The sequence below is a fragment of the Enhydra lutris genome, unplaced genomic scaffold (genome assembly GCF_002288905.1).
Source record: "Enhydra lutris kenyoni isolate GAN:26980312 unplaced genomic scaffold, ASM228890v2 scaffoldscaffold12, whole genome shotgun sequence".
NCBI lineage: Eukaryota > Metazoa > Chordata > Mammalia > Carnivora > Mustelidae > Enhydra > Enhydra lutris.
Genome location: NW_019154096.1, coordinates 63,381,367 through 63,397,196, shown reverse-complemented (window position 1 = coordinate 63,397,196; position 15,830 = coordinate 63,381,367). Strand labels below are relative to the sequence as shown.

The 15,830-nt window shown below is 38.4% G+C and overlaps 1 protein-coding gene across 3 annotated transcripts in view; it reads right to left on the bottom strand.

The window, feature by feature from the left end:
• Positions 1–15,830, bottom strand: part of LOC111144937 (vesicle transport through interaction with t-SNAREs 1A) — a 376,195-nt gene that overhangs the window by 140,634 nt on the left and 219,731 nt on the right. The gene's annotated exons all lie outside the window — the stretch shown is intronic.

Sequence of the window (15,830 nt, the reverse complement as noted above, 5' to 3'; positions counted from 1 at the left end):
CCCACAACCTACACCAACAGTTATCTCTGGCTTATCCATGTAGCGAAACACTCAACAAGCATCTATTTCAATGGTAGCAAATAATTTCATAAAGTCATTAGGAAATCACCACGGCAGTTATTGGGCTCATGTATGTGTACTAACGAACTTTTTAGAGGGACATCCTAAAAACTGTGGGTAGGCCACACGGAGAGTTTAAGCTGGGAACTCACACTGTGTGAGCTCCTAATCCCCAGTGCCGATGCTTAATGGCTGTGTGACCCTGCATGTTACCTAACTTCATTGTGCCTTAGTTTTTCACCTCTACAATAGAAAGAAGATCATACTATGTCAAGGCGCTGGGGTAAAGGTTGAATAATTCAGTTAGAATACTTAACACAGTGACTGACCTGTAGCAATAATAAGCATTTGCTGAATGATGATGATCGATATAGAGAACCAATGGACTGTTATGACCTGAGCCCCCTCCCATCCTAGGTCTGCCACAACCCACTGGAACTGGGTATCACCAAGATAAAATATCTGTCCTACCTTCCTCACAAAACTGTGGTTATAGTCAAATGAAAGTAACCTAAGTAAAAATGTTTTGAAAGCTATAGGATATCATACAAATGCATGTAATTGCATAATACATGGGAACCAGTGCACTCAGTGAAAAATCAAAGAGTTCCTACTCTGTGCTTGGTGTAGATGCTGGGGACATGGCCACTAAAGAAGACCAAGCCCTTGTGCTTAGGAACTTTTGTGCTAATAGTGAAGATTTGGCAGCCAAAGGGCAAATGCTACCTTAGAGTGTTTGTCTTTCATGGCACAATAGAAAAAGGACTGTCTATTCCTTTCATGATAAAAAATCCAAGTAATAAAAAATGCTTAAATACAACAGCATCAATGTATTTTTGATACCTATACTAACTCTGAAAATTCTTTCCAGTGAAGTACCTTCCTAGTATAGTATCTCCTTTCAGACAGATGTTAGCTTCTTATTAATTCTATTCAATATATCCTTAAGGTACGTTGGGTAAGATATGTGGATCCCAGTAGAGGCACCATAAGTACAGAAGATGAAACCAATAATGAAGAAGGAAAAACCAATGAGAGCTGTATTTTTCTTTTCTGTAGATGAACTGCAATATTCAATTTTGTCATCCTATTAAGTATGACACTGACTTCCTTTAAGCAACATAATTAAGCAATCTTAACTCATTTTAACTCAAAATCTCAACTATCTAGAGCCACTATCAATATTTCAATTATTTCAGCAAAATGCTACTTACATATTTTCTCTTATCAAGATTAATGGAATTCTGATAAATAATTTTAAACAAACAGAAAATAGGTTATCATCACTGTGCCTGTCATCAGCATAATGTTTCCAGTAAGTGTTTGTGGAAGGAAGCAATGAGAGATGGAAATAAAGCACACGAAAGGAGTATATGCAGTGTATGAGAGGTTTATGATCTATCCTTGCTCTCAAAGCATATCAAGTGTGGCATTGGAGAAGTCGACATTGGAATGCAGCTAACAGATCCGCAATTCTATCAGGTTTGCTAGGGGAAAAACTATTCTGAATGGATCCATAGTCTGCTACTGGAGGAATCAATAGAACAAGCCGTAAAGAACTCAGCCCTTTCCAGGAGTATTAAATCACTCCCTCGATCTCCTGGGAAATATCTCAGCATCCGAAGTCCTAACCCATCTGGTAAGAGAAGAGATATTGGCAAGAGTGCACACACCTTGGTCTTAATACAGAGATACCATCCATTTGTTGGAACAGAATTATTTTTTTCATTTCTTACTTGCTACCTTCAATTTTAATGCCCCAGTAAAGCTAAGTCCAGGCCAAGCGTATCAGAAATGTTTACACTTATAGAATGAAGGGAAAAATTCATGCAAACAAGTTATGCATACGTATCAAAAGTTATGTGTGGTTTTTTCATTATGTGTTCCCCTACTCCAATCAAAACAAAACAAGACAAAATTGGAAAGGATTATTTTTAAAATAGACTACCCTTGGTCAGACTAGTATTAGACATTTAGGGATCATCTTATTAAAAAAAATAGTAACACTGTTAGGTTTACTTTTCTTGAAGATGTAAGCACTCACCAAACTCCAATAAAGAAAGAACACGAGCTCGTAGGCCTAAACCAGTATGGATCTGATATTCCCAGTCTAGAGTTTTCAGTTCTTTAATCTTTCACGGTGCCTTTAGAATGGGAAATAGCCATGCTGCCTCCACTGAGAGAACTTGAGAAATCATAAATTTTATAAATACTACACTCGTTGACTGTGAGGATCTTCTGGAGAGTAAGAAACAATGGGAAGTATAAAAGAAAATCAAAACTGATGTCGTGTGCTGGAATTCCACATGTCAGTATGAGCATGACAAATGAATTCCTGGAAAGAAAAGTTCCTTCCTGCTCTTCTTCTTCTATCCTTCCCACAGGGGTCCTGGGAATTATCCTGGGAGTACGGCACTCAAACTCACTGAGATTTTGTTTTCACGTTATCCAGAATGAATCATATCCTTGGTCTATGGCCCTTTTTGGGGGGTTACAGACTGCAGAATGCATTTTGGCTAACATTTCCTCTCCTTTTCAAGATATTTGGGGTTGGTTGGGAGATATACACCAGGCACTCTACACTTGCCTGCCTCATCAAGGAAGAGAGAAGCAGGAAGCTATAAATCTAGCAAGATACTTCCTGAAGGACTGGCCTGGCATCACAAAAGATAAGACTTAGCTTGAGGCGCCTGTACCATGGAAAGCATCATTACTCTTTATTCAAAATAAAGCATCATTGCTCTTTATTCAAAATAATAATGCCACCTGAACCATCATAAGACTGACATCAATGAACTTGAACAAATACTTAGTGGACTTGTGTTTTGGAGATAAGCAGATTAAAATATTCTTCATATGAAGGTAGAACTGACTGTGGCTCATATCATGTTATAATATAAACATGACTGAAAGAGAAGGAGCCTCAAATATAATTAAGCAGAAAATGTTCCGTTGATAAATTCAAAAATACTAAAAAATTTTTAAGCCATTATGCTATATACAGTGTACTGACCAGAAAATAATTATTTTTCATCACACTTCCATTTAATTTTCTTGTTGCAAACTTTGTTAAGGATGTGATTTCCAGCAAATTATTTTAAGGTGCGATATCCAGTCATACCTTCTTTAAAGAACTAAGATAAGGTAAGGTTATTTTCTGACGCTCAAAATTTCCTTAGCAATTTTAGAAACAGGTAAAAGGTATTCATAATTATCCGGCTATCGTCCATATAGGGACTTCACTGAAGTATGGGATTGCATAGAAATACCTTAAAAGAGCTATTTTTTGAAGCATGTGCTTTCATATGTATGCTGTAGGACACAAGCAAACACAATTGAAAAACACAAAGTGATATTTCCTAGTAACATGGGGTACTGGATTTTGGACCTGACTTTGGAACTTCTGGTCACCAAATTAATAAAAGTATTGCTTTGGGAAAACAAAGGAAGTCACACATAGCTTTCCCAGGAGGAAGTAGCTCATGGAGTGCTCGGGTCAGCCATTCATTGGCATTTAGCACACTTCTTAGACACAAACTCTGGCATCATGCCCTGAGTGGGGTAGGTTATCCACAGTATTGATGTTACTTAGACATGAAGAGTCTTTTGAATTCCCGATGCCTGGAACAGTAAGGGAATGGAAAAGACATTTCTTTTACCATCTTTCATTATTTGATAATTTAAGACACGTGAGGAACTTCTGCTTCCAGTTAGGATGTAGGAAGATGTAAATGACTCTCACAGAAACAAGAAAAATCCAGACAAAGTATTTACCATTGTTGTGTGGGGAAGTCCAGTGTCTGCAAGGAAGCTCTGACAGATTCTAGAGAGAAACAAGCCCCTCATATGTGAGCAGAGACTAGGGTGAGTGCCTGAGTTAAGCACAGGACTGCCACAGAGAAGCTTCTCAGGGATGAAATCATTCAGACACCTTATGGAAATGTAGGAGTGCAGGACAGAATGAAATGGGATGAGCTTGAAACACAAAAACAAATGGCTTGGTTTGGTAATTCTCCTCCAGTCTCCAAATTTGTCAAGCAAGAGGCAGTGGAGGAGGAGGGGCTCATTAGTAAAAAGAGAAAGCACATATTTCTACATATTCTTGTGGTGTTTGTATCCTTGAGACACTACCAGGAGCTAAGCCCAAATATGAACCAAAAATGTTGAGAACTGCAGACCCACTCCCAGATCGAATACTGGTAAGATTTTAAAAAAAGAAAAAAAAAAAAGGCAGCCTATGTACAGGTTGGGCAGTGCACTCATCTCAGAGAAATCCAATCTAATTAGAGATCCAGCTTAACACCAACTCCACTTAATTTTGGAAAGAATCTGATCAATCCATTGATCAAATATAAGATAAAATAAAATGCTTTCAGAGAAAAATAAATTTAGACTCTACTGTCCTTTTTTTTTTTTTAAGATTTTATTTATTTATTTGACAGACGGAGATCACAAGTAGGCAGAGAAGCAGGCAGAGAGAGAGAGGAGGAAGCAGGCTCCATGCTGAGCAGAGAGCCTGATGTGGGGCTCGATCCCAGGACTCTGAGATCATGACCTGAGTTGAAGGCAGAGGCTTTAACCCACTGAGCCACCCAGGTGCCCCTCTACTGTCCTTTTTCATACTATGTCTAGAAATTTCAAATTTCACATTTCAAGGCATGCAAAAGAAGGAGGGAGGAAGAGAAAAGTGAAAACACAGCCTATGTAAGTAGACCAACAGAAAGCTTATTTATTAGAGTTAGCAGATAAAGATTTTTAGACAAGTATCATAACGGTGTTAAAGAACTTCTTGGAAAAGGTAAGCCTAATAGGTGAAGAGATGGTTTTTTTAGGAAACAAATGGAAACTCTACAAAGGAACCAAATGAAATTTGAGAATGAAAAAAATACAGCATCTGAAACCTGGATGGTTTCAAATTCGCTGGATGGACCAAATAGAGTAGCATTTACTATACAGGAAAGAGTACTTGAACTTAAGACAGATTAATAGAAATTATCAAAACTAAAGGAGGAAACAAAGCTTGGGGTAAAAAAAAAAAAAAGAACAGTGCATCAACAATCTGTGAGATAATAACCAGTGCTTTTACACACATACAACGATTCCCAGGAAAAGAGATTCCGAGAGACAAGTAATAGGATAGAAGAAATATTTGAAGAAGCAGCAGCCAAAACTTTTCAAACTTTATTTTAAAAAAGTCAATCCACAGATCAAAGAGTTCAACACGCTCTGAGCAAAGACAACCACACCTAGTCACATCATCGTCAAATTCCTAAAAACTAAAGATAAATAAAAAATCTTAAAAGCAGCCAGAGGGGAAAAAAACAACATGTAGCGATGATAAGAATGAGGGTTGAATTTTCATCAGAAAACAATGCAAGAAGACACTGGAACACCATCCCCCATAGGGCTGGGGGTGCGGTGGGGGCGAAAGTCAGCCTACTCTTGTGTATTCAGTAAGAATGTCCTTTAAAAGTAAGGTTAAATAAAGATAATTTTAGATCATTTAAAGCTGGGAGAATCATCCAGAAGAACTGAGCTACAAGAAATGTTAAAGGAAATTCTTCAGGCTGAAGGGAAATGAAAGTAGATGGAAATCTGGATCTACAGAACTCAGATCCAAATAAAGTAAAAATAAAACAACACATGTAGAATTAAATATATGAAAACCAGAGCACAAAGGACGGAGAGTAGACAAACAGGAGTATACTGTTGACCGGTTTTTAAGTTACATGTGAAGTAGCATATTTCTTTAAGGTAGACTGATAAATTAGGGATGAAAATTGTAATCTCTAAGCTTCTCTGTCCAATACGGTACCCACTAGCCACATGGAGCTATTTAAATATTAAAATTAAATTTAAAATTCAGTTCCTCTCTAGCACTAGTCACATTTCAAGTGCTCAGTAACTACATGTGGCTAGTGGTTATTATACTGGAGAAGATGGAAATATCATCTCTAGAAGGGTGTCCCAATTCCCCCTGCTTTTAAGACCCACTTAAAAGAAAATAAGAAGTAACCATTGGAGCTTTAATTTAGGTAAAGCACTTCCTTTCTCTGGGCTTCAGTTTCCTTAAATGTAAAATGACAGTCTTAGACTGGATAATCTTCAATGCCCCTTGTTCCTCTAAAATATTAGAACTCAATGACTCTATAAAATCTTAATGCCTCTTTTTCTCCATACAGTATGCAAACAAACTAGAGCACAAGGCCCAAACCAGGACCAAAGACGTATTCCCATCACTGGGGCACCCCCCCACCACCTTGGCAATGTTCAAAAAAAAAGAAGAAAACAAGAAACAGTTCAAACTTGAATGCTTTTAAGCAAGTCATACACTCTCCAGATTGCCCATGTCTATAACTGTGTACTGCTTCATACAGTAGCCTGCTGGGCCTCCGAGGACATCTGAATTTACTATGTAGTATAAAATATTTACAAGCACTTGGATGATGCCATTATTACAGAAAACTATACATTCATATAAACTGAAGGTAAACTTAAGCATTCCTTTTTTTTTTTTTTTAAACTTAAGCATTCTTAAGAGACATACAGCAAAAGAGTATACATGGCCCAGCTTTCTTCTTTTTTAGCAATTATGATTTAATATTACCTCCTTAGCAGGTGAGTATGTATTCTGTTTTGCTTTAAGATGATCCAATCTATCACTAAGCAATTAAAGAAATCATCAACAGCACTTTCATTCAAGTCACAGGAGTGGAACCTCCCTTTAGTTACCTGGTTTGCTGCAGATAATTAACAAACACTACTCCCGGAGCCCTCGGACATCAGTCAGTGAATTGCTGTTCCACCAATAGCGATGATTTGGAATTGAGCAGGTACTATGCAAACTGAACTCGTTACACAAAAGGCGCCATGTTAATTACAGCTGCTTTCAAAAACGAGAATGAATCTGTTCTGTTCTATGAAAAAAGACCAGAGCAGAAGGACATCCCTTTCTCACCATTCAATAAAGAATGTAAAAGCCAGGAGATGAAGCAGCGGCAAACCTGAATGGGTAAAACTGTCAAAACACATTCCAAAGGTTCACTTGTGGAATTTGCCAAACGTGGATTTACTTGGCAGACAAGAGAGACCTGTTCAGCGTCACCCAGATCTCTAGGTTGAATGAATGACTCAAAGAAAACCCCCAAAGTGCTGTAAACTAGGACAAGTGACTGGAAAGTAATTAGAAAGCCTTTTTAGCAATCATTATGGGCAGAGTTAATCACTGTCTATATCCTTTGCGAACTACGACTGCTTCTATCATGGAATGTATAACATTCTAATTATCAGTGTATTCAGAAGTCGCTACTGGCTACCCCCACAGAACTCGTGTGGCCAGCAAACACGTTTTGTTTTCATGGAACATGTCTGAATTGGGGGGGCGACAGAGGTTTTTTTTAAAAAACAGATTTCATATAAAAAGCTGGCCTTCTAGTTTCTTTTGAAACTTGGAATTCATGGCAACCCAGAGTTACCATTCCCACCTGGTAAACAGGCAGGGACTGAGATACAGCTGCCCTGTGTATAAGAGCTCCCCATACCATGGAGTTTGCCACCTCCCCATCTGACCTGTTTCACTCATTTATGTTCCTGCTTTGCTGCCGTGGAATCCGAGTTTGTGACTCCTGGCTTCTATGTTCCTCCTTCCCCGTTAGATTATAACCTTCTCTAAAGATGAGAGGCCATTTCTTATTCCTCTTAGTCTGTCCAGCATTTTTGGTGGCAATGCCTGACATATATACAGGTGCACAGAACATTTTTGTTGATGGGAGCCACTCAGCTTGAAACTGCAGTCAGTTTCTACACATGTATCGTAATAGATACACAGATTTTTTAGAAGAAATAGGAACCTTAAAAGTAACTGCACAGATGAACAAACAAGGGTACAGGGATTCGGGGGTGGAGGTCATCCAGGTCATGCTGCTAATTACCCATGAGAGTTGCAACCATGACCTAAGTCTCCTGAGTCCTTATGTCACTGAACCTTGTGGCAATAAACAAACAAACAAACAAAACAAACTGTATTTAAAATGTCCAGTCCAAAATGCACTACAATGTGGGTGATAAGGAACTTTAATACTTTGGTACACTTTTAAAATGTCAGTGTCCCTGGGAGATGTATGGAATTGTTGAATCACTGCATTGCACACCTGAAGCTAATATAACATTGTATGTTATCTATCCTGGAATTCATGAAAAAAGTAAAAAATCAAATAAAATGTCAGTGCCCAAGAAAGGCCTTTCCAATAGCTTGGGCAAGAGTGGGGTAGGAGACGGTCTCTGTATTTCTCGAGTATCATTCCCATTCAAGAACCACAGCACTCTACAGACAAATGTGCTGTGATTTCAAGGCTCTAACTGAAATAACTTTCTGTTCTTTACAGATTATACAAACAGCAAAAGAGTATTATAATTATTCAAACTTTTTGGCTTCAGTATATTTATTCCTGTTCTTTTAAAAAAATAAAGGGCCAATTCTTACACAGAATTGTGAAATGTCCATCCCACTAACCTATTTCTCCCCTCTCTGTTCACTTTGGCAAGGAGAATTTGTTACTCTTTTTAAAAAAATATATTTATTATTTCAGAGAGATAGAGGGAGAGCACAAACCTGAAGAGGGACAAAGGGAAAAGGAGACTAGCAGACTCTCCAGAGTAGAGAGCCCAATGTGGGGCTTGATCCCAGAACCCTGAGATCATGACGTGAACCAAAAACCAAGAGTTGGATGCTTGACTGACTGAGCCACCCAAGAACCCCTGAATTTATTTTTAACAAATGAATCTGGGAGGTGGAAAATTTAATATATTTAAATAGCTCATTCTTGCTGGGAAAAGCAGGTAATTGGGGGAAGACATTCCAACCTCTCTCCTCTGCCCCTCTCCCAACACCCACACAAGTACACATTTATGGAATAGAACATATTACCTGGCTTCAGACCTATGTTCAGAGCATAACAGGAGAACACTTCACTCACTGTTCTGGAATGGGATCAGGAGCAGATAAAATCACATAAGCTCAATTGTCGTATGTGAATGAAAGATGGTACCAGAATTTTTGGCACTGCCATTCTTTCTCCTGGTATATTTTTTTCTGGTCTTAATTTTACCCTTAATTTGACCTGAAGCTAGAAGGGAAAGATGGCCTGAAGGATGGGATCACTTCACTCCTTTCGATTCAGGTATTTGGCAATAGACGCGGGTCAATATATAACCATACAAGGAATACACATGCATAGCTGGCGATCTCCCGATTAAATACTAAAAATTACTTAAGTCATATCAATTTGAAGTATGAACTGGCTTCTCTCACTTAGCTTAACGATTCCAAAGGTCATTCCTATTGTGGCAGGTATCACGCATTTTCGTGGCTGAAAAATAGTCCATTATACAGATAAACCACATTTTGTCTACCCACTCAACCACTGATGGGTATTTCTGTTGTTTCTACATGTCCACCCTCCACTGCTCTGTGAACAGTGCTGCTATGAATACTCACGTACAAGCATTTCTCTGACTATCTGTTCTGGGTATATGCCCAGGAGAGGAACTGCTGAACCATATGGTAATGCTGTGTTCAAGCTTTTGAAGAACCACAAAACTGTTTTCCACAGTGGCTATACCATTTTACACTCTCACTAGCAACGCACGAGGGCTCCAATTTCTCCTTGGTCACACTTACTGTTTTCCATTTTAGCCTTCCTGGTAGGTATAAAGTAGCATCTCACTGTGGTTTTGATTTGCACTTCCCTAATGACGAATGATGTTGAGCATCTTTTCAGAAGCTCGCTGGCCATTTGTCTAGAAATGTCTACTCGATTTCTCTGTCCTTTTTTTTTTTTTTTTTTGTATTTTTACCATTTTATTTTATTTTTTGAAGTACAGTTGACAAAGAGTATTACATTAGTTTCAGGTATGCAGCATAGTGGTTTGACTAGGTCTGTATTTTATGGGATGGTCACCACAAAATGTAGCTACCATCTGTTATTGTACAACACTATTACAGCGTTATGGACTACATGCCCTTTATCCCCACTGTACCTTTTATCCCGGTGACTTATTTATTCCGTACCTAAAGCCTGTATCTCTCACTGCTCTTCAACCATTTTCACCACCCTTCAACCCTCCCTCCCCCCAGTGCTCTGGCAACTACCAGTTTATTCTCTGTATTTATGGTCCTCTGTCCATTTTTAAGTTGGCTAGTCTTTTGGTTGGGGAAGCTGTTTTTTTTTTTTTTTTGTATATTCTGGATACTAGACCCTTATCAGACATGTAATCAGACATCTCTCATTGTGTAGATGTCTTTTTACTCTCTAGATATAGTGTTTTTTGATACTCAAAAGTTTTCAGTGTGAGTGAAGTACAATTTATCTGTTTGTTGTTGTTGTTGTTGCTTGTGCTTTTGGTGTCACATGTGAGAATCCACTGCCAAATCCAGGCCACAAAGATTTATCCCTATGTTTTCTTCTAAGAGTTTCATAGTTTTGGTCCTCACACTTAGATCTTTGGCCCACTTTGATTTAATTTTTGTTTCTGGTATGAGGTAGGAGGCTGCAGAGCTATTTTTGATTCACAGAAAATATTTAGAATTCACCTGGGGAAAGTTATCTTCTTATATATCTTATGCATTTTAAAAAATCTAATTTATACCCTAACTTAAAGTCTGAACCAAAGTTTTCATTGATTTGTAAATTAAAATGTCATATTTTACACAATATTTTTTCATATCTTGACTCTTCTGAACACACCGAAAACAGACACTAGGTTAAAATAGCAGGAGGGAGCATGGATATATTGGTAAAATGAAAAAAGACAGTTATAGAATCTGAAGAGCATAGGACACTGGGTACAGGCAGAGATGAGGCCTTCAACATTGATGCTGCTGAATTTTAGTAAGAAACACACAGTTTTGATCTAAAAGTCCTTCATCAACACTCAAGAAATATCATCAGGAAATCATGTTGGAAATTTATGGGGAAAAATTGAGCAGGTGAGAAGACTGGCATTAAGGGTGGCTTGGAAATTAAAGAAATATTTAAGTTTGGAAATCAAATTTCAGAGGGATAAAATCAGTTTCTTTAATTTTTCAACAAGTGTCATTTCTGCTACCCACATATCTAGTCCTGAGAGCAAAGTCAACAAACATATGCCACACGGGCCGCCACTCTTTGATACCAAACACCTGGAAGATATTATTAATCAATCACATTGCCCCTGAACATGCCTTGTAACTACCTCTCTCTTTGCAACGCCCCAGGCAATCAACTCCAATTGATCAGAGTGGGCACAGGGGACAAGGCCTACTTGCTATCCTAGATCTATAGCATTGGGGTCTTTCTTTCAATTGACAGTAGAGAATACCCACTTTTCAGCTTTGAGCTAGTGCTCTCATTTTTGAATTTTCTGCCATTTATTTCTTTCAAAAGCCTGCGGGTGACAACTGAAATTTAAAGGGGACAGTCAATGGCAATCTGGTGGTGTGCTCCTCTGTTTCTAGACCAGACACATTCATAGAACTTGAAATTAACAGAGTTGTGTAGACTTCATACTAGGCTGACTAAATCAGAATCCCTGGAAATGGGGTCCAGACATTTTTATTCTTAAAAATTTCTGGAAGTATTGTTAAACTCTTTGTGAAGAACTGCCGGCTTTTATCCCTCAACAGTTCTCTAGTGCTACATATCTGGCTCTGATAGGGAACTCACCCCTTCAACTCTGGGTCTTCGGTACTCATGAGATTTGCTTAAGAAATGATGAAACAAGGAATGCTTCTATGCTGTTTTAGTGAAGCTGATTTCAAGTATAGGACTCATCACATTTCTTGGTTTGTCTTAAAAGACCACCCCCACACTTCCTCCCCTTTCCGATTAAAAAATTTTTTTTGACAGTACAGGAAATAATTAATTTCTTACTATGGAACAATATAAGCTATGTAATCCAACATAGTTTCTTCTTTGGCCTGAATCCTAGGAAGCTCTGGGTGAGCTTAATCCTTAATTGTTAGAGCATTGCTCTAGGATTTCTTCATAGAGTGAACTCCTCCTCTGCTCTCTGCCCCCACACCAATCTTCCTTTTAATTCTTGGCTTCTGTCTTCTGTCCTGAGTCAATTTTTTCTGCTCTTGGTATACTTGCCTGATCTTTTATGGTAAGACACTTTTTTTTTGTGGAAGAAGATGGGTCATAGATCAAAAAATTAACAAAAGTAAGCCATATTGTTAATACACAAATTTCTGGGCCCCACACTCAATAGTTTCTGATTCAGTAGGTCTAAAGTGGGGCCCAAGATGTTGTCTTCCCAACAAGTCCCCAGATGATGTGAATGCTGCTGCTTTCCTGGTACTATGCTTTGACAACAGCTATTCTAGAGTATAAATCTGTAAGGGCCCTTCAGCCAGTCTAGCCAATGGCCTGTTTTTGTAACTAAAGCTTAACTGGAAAACTGGAATCATACACAAACACACAGAAGTAATCCAGAGCCATCTACAGAGGACTCTAAAATCTAAGGGGAAGAGTTTATACAATATCATGAAGCAGCCAAAAAGATGGAGACATTTTATTCCTGAATAACTCCAAAACAGAAGGGCCCTGCATTTTAGACACTGACATTTAAAGAGGTAGAAATTAATGAAACTCAAGATCAGGTAATCAGTGAACAAAAAAAGGATGGATGATTTTATGGTGTCTTTTAGCAGGGTTGTTTTTTTTTTTTTTTTAATTTAATTTTTTTTTCAGTGTTCCAAAATTCATTGTTTATGCTAGCAGGGTTTTAAGGTAATGTGGCCTTTGTACTATTTCTCAACTTGAGATCTGTGGCTGATAAAAGATCCAAACTGAGCTTAAATTATTGTCTTCCTAAAAAAAATAAAAGCTATATGAGGGAGCTAAAGATTTCCTAGTATTTATGCTATCCTTCTGACATTAAAGAAAAGGCTAAATAAATATGGATTTGGATAATCTAGCTCATCAGATGGTAACTGCTGGTCAATGTCAGGTGAAGAACAGTAGAGAATCATTCAATTTTGTAAAATGAATTATCAGTTTGACCTTAGAAGGATAGTATATAACAAAGCATGCACTTAGACACTTCTTTTAGTAAAAGTCCTTTAAAAATAGTTTACTATTGTTTGCCTTTCTTAGCAAGCACTATGACACTGGGAGTTTCTAAAATACAGAATTCAACAAAGCTATTATTGTTTCTAAATACAACAGAGAATTTATTAGGCTTCGTCGGCAAGGCTGTATATTGAACCTATTAGCATAATTCTAAGCAGAATTTTTAATTATATCTCACAATAGGCTCTGCTAGGGAACCAGTAAAATTGAGTCCTTTTACCAAACTTCCATGTTAGAGTATTAGCAAGTAGAGATAGAACTTTTTTGAGGGGAAAAAGGCATGCATGCTTAAACTCTTGGTGATGAAAAATGATTTCATTCATTCGATATATACCCAACAAAAGTTTATTGCTTACAGGCTGTGCATAAAATATTGCAATGAATGTTTCCCTCCAGGGAAAGTTTTTTTATTTTGGGCTACTATTTATTGACTGCTTCATTGTACGCCAGACAGTGAGCTAAGCACCTGACAGACACTGCATTTAATCTTCACAAGTACCATATGAAGTAGATTATTATTAACTCTTTCTATAGACAAGGATTCTGAAGCCCAGAGAGGTTAAGTAATTTGCCCAAGGCTGGCCAGCATTCCAAACCCATGCCTGCACATCCAGCACTGTAAGAATTAATCCTTTTGACACTAGACTTGGGAAAAAACCAAACCAAACCAAACCACAGAAAACATGTCTGGTTGATCCCCAAGTCGATGGTTGTAGCCACTGGCACACATGGGCTTTCAGCACCCCAGAAAAGGCGGACATCACAGGCATCCTGGCCTCACAATACGGAGTAACACTTTGGACAAACATAGACCAAAAGGGGAAGCTAGAAGTTTTATGACTTTCTGAATGTCATAAATCAATTACAAGGATGAGACTATAAGGACAAATAAAAAAATTAAAAATGACTCCTATTTGAAAGGAAGAAAAACAAGATGGGTTTTCTAAGGCCCAAGAACCTCACATAGGGTCTACTTCCCCGCTGGCTTCTTTTCCAAGCTCTTTTGTTCCCCCTCCACTTCAGGGTTTCCAACTCCTTTCCAGGACTGTGAGCATTTTGTACTTTGTGAGACAACAGCGACTGCCGACGTAAAGACCGTGCATTTCTGAGGACTGGATTATCTCTCCGGTCTGTTTTCACCACCCGTCTACCTGCACTGTCTTGTGAATATCTTCATGGTGTCATTCACAAGGGTGGTAGGCTTTGGTTTCACTGAGGACTGTCTACGTGGAGCTCAGAAACTGCACTGAGTAAGCCCTAGCTCAACCATACTCCCGGGCCCCTTTGTATCAGCTTTGATTCACAGTGTGGGTGGGTTTTCTTCTACATGAAGCAAATAAATACCCATCACTATAAAATTCTCCACATTCTACTACACTCCACTGTAAACATCTTGCTGGGAGTCATGCCAAATTTCTCAATGGTCAGGAATCAGAGAATTGTGCTCCTTTTCCATTCCTGACAGAGGCCAAGGTTCTAAGGAGGTTTCAGGAAAAACTCAAGTAATAGCCCTATTGCTAAAAATTTTCCGTGATAAAGCAGGAATGGAGAAAGTGGACCTTCCCAACTCTCTTTTTCAACCTTCTCTTGGAGGAACCATTGTTGGAAGTGGGAAATACAAAGTACATTTATTTATTTTTTTTGCTGTAAGTCTGCTGTCAAATAATTTGAAAAATTTTTTATTGTTACTACTATTATTATTATATATATATTTTAAAGATTTCATTTAGATATCTCACAGAGCGAGAGGGCATAAGCAGGGGGAGCAGCAATAGAAGAGGGGTTCGATCCCAGGGTCCTGAGATCATGACCTGAGCCGAAGGCAGATGCTTAATGACTGAGCCACCCAGGCACCCCAACTACTCTTATTATTTTAATATAGACATCATTTCATCAAAAAGAAACCAATTATTAGCTACTAATGTCGTTAAAAGAGGACGCCATATCTCTGCTGCCCAATTTAGATACTGAGATACAACAAACTATTTTGTCATGATTATAATCTCATCTGAAAACCATCTAATAGGTCACTTAAGCATAAAAGAAACTCTGAAGTCAGGTCTCTCCTGAGTCAGGGCTGCTCTCCTATCTTGACCTTCTAGAGCGAAGGAGGACGTTATGCCAAATAGAACTGAGCACAACACACGAGCTGGCCTTCAACGCTTCAGCCACAGAGCAGTACTTAACATTATGTTTAATATGAAGAGAAGAAACATGCGTCAGAAAGCCAAACTTCGTGGAAACCCAAGAAAATATCTTCCATGTATTTAACGTAAGCCAAACTTTGGGAAATAGTAAGGGCTATTTTCAGTTTTGGAAATCTTCACTGGGAGGACATATTTAATGTGAGGGCAGATGGCTTTTCCTTTCGCAGCCGTATTCGAATTTACAGAGACAATATTTGAAGAGGATTATAAGAAAGCCTCTCAAACCTTTTCTAGCAGGGAGAGTATCTTGCACATCTGCACCCCCCGCCCACGCGCTGTGTATAGTTATGTTGCAGACCCCATAGTAGGCACTAAATAAACATTACACATGATGTCCTGTAATAAGGCACATTTCAGATTATTGGCATCAATCCAGTCTTGGGGACTGATACACCTTGAGAACCCAGATGATGCCGAAACATAAGGAAACTTCTTTTTTTTTCCACACAAA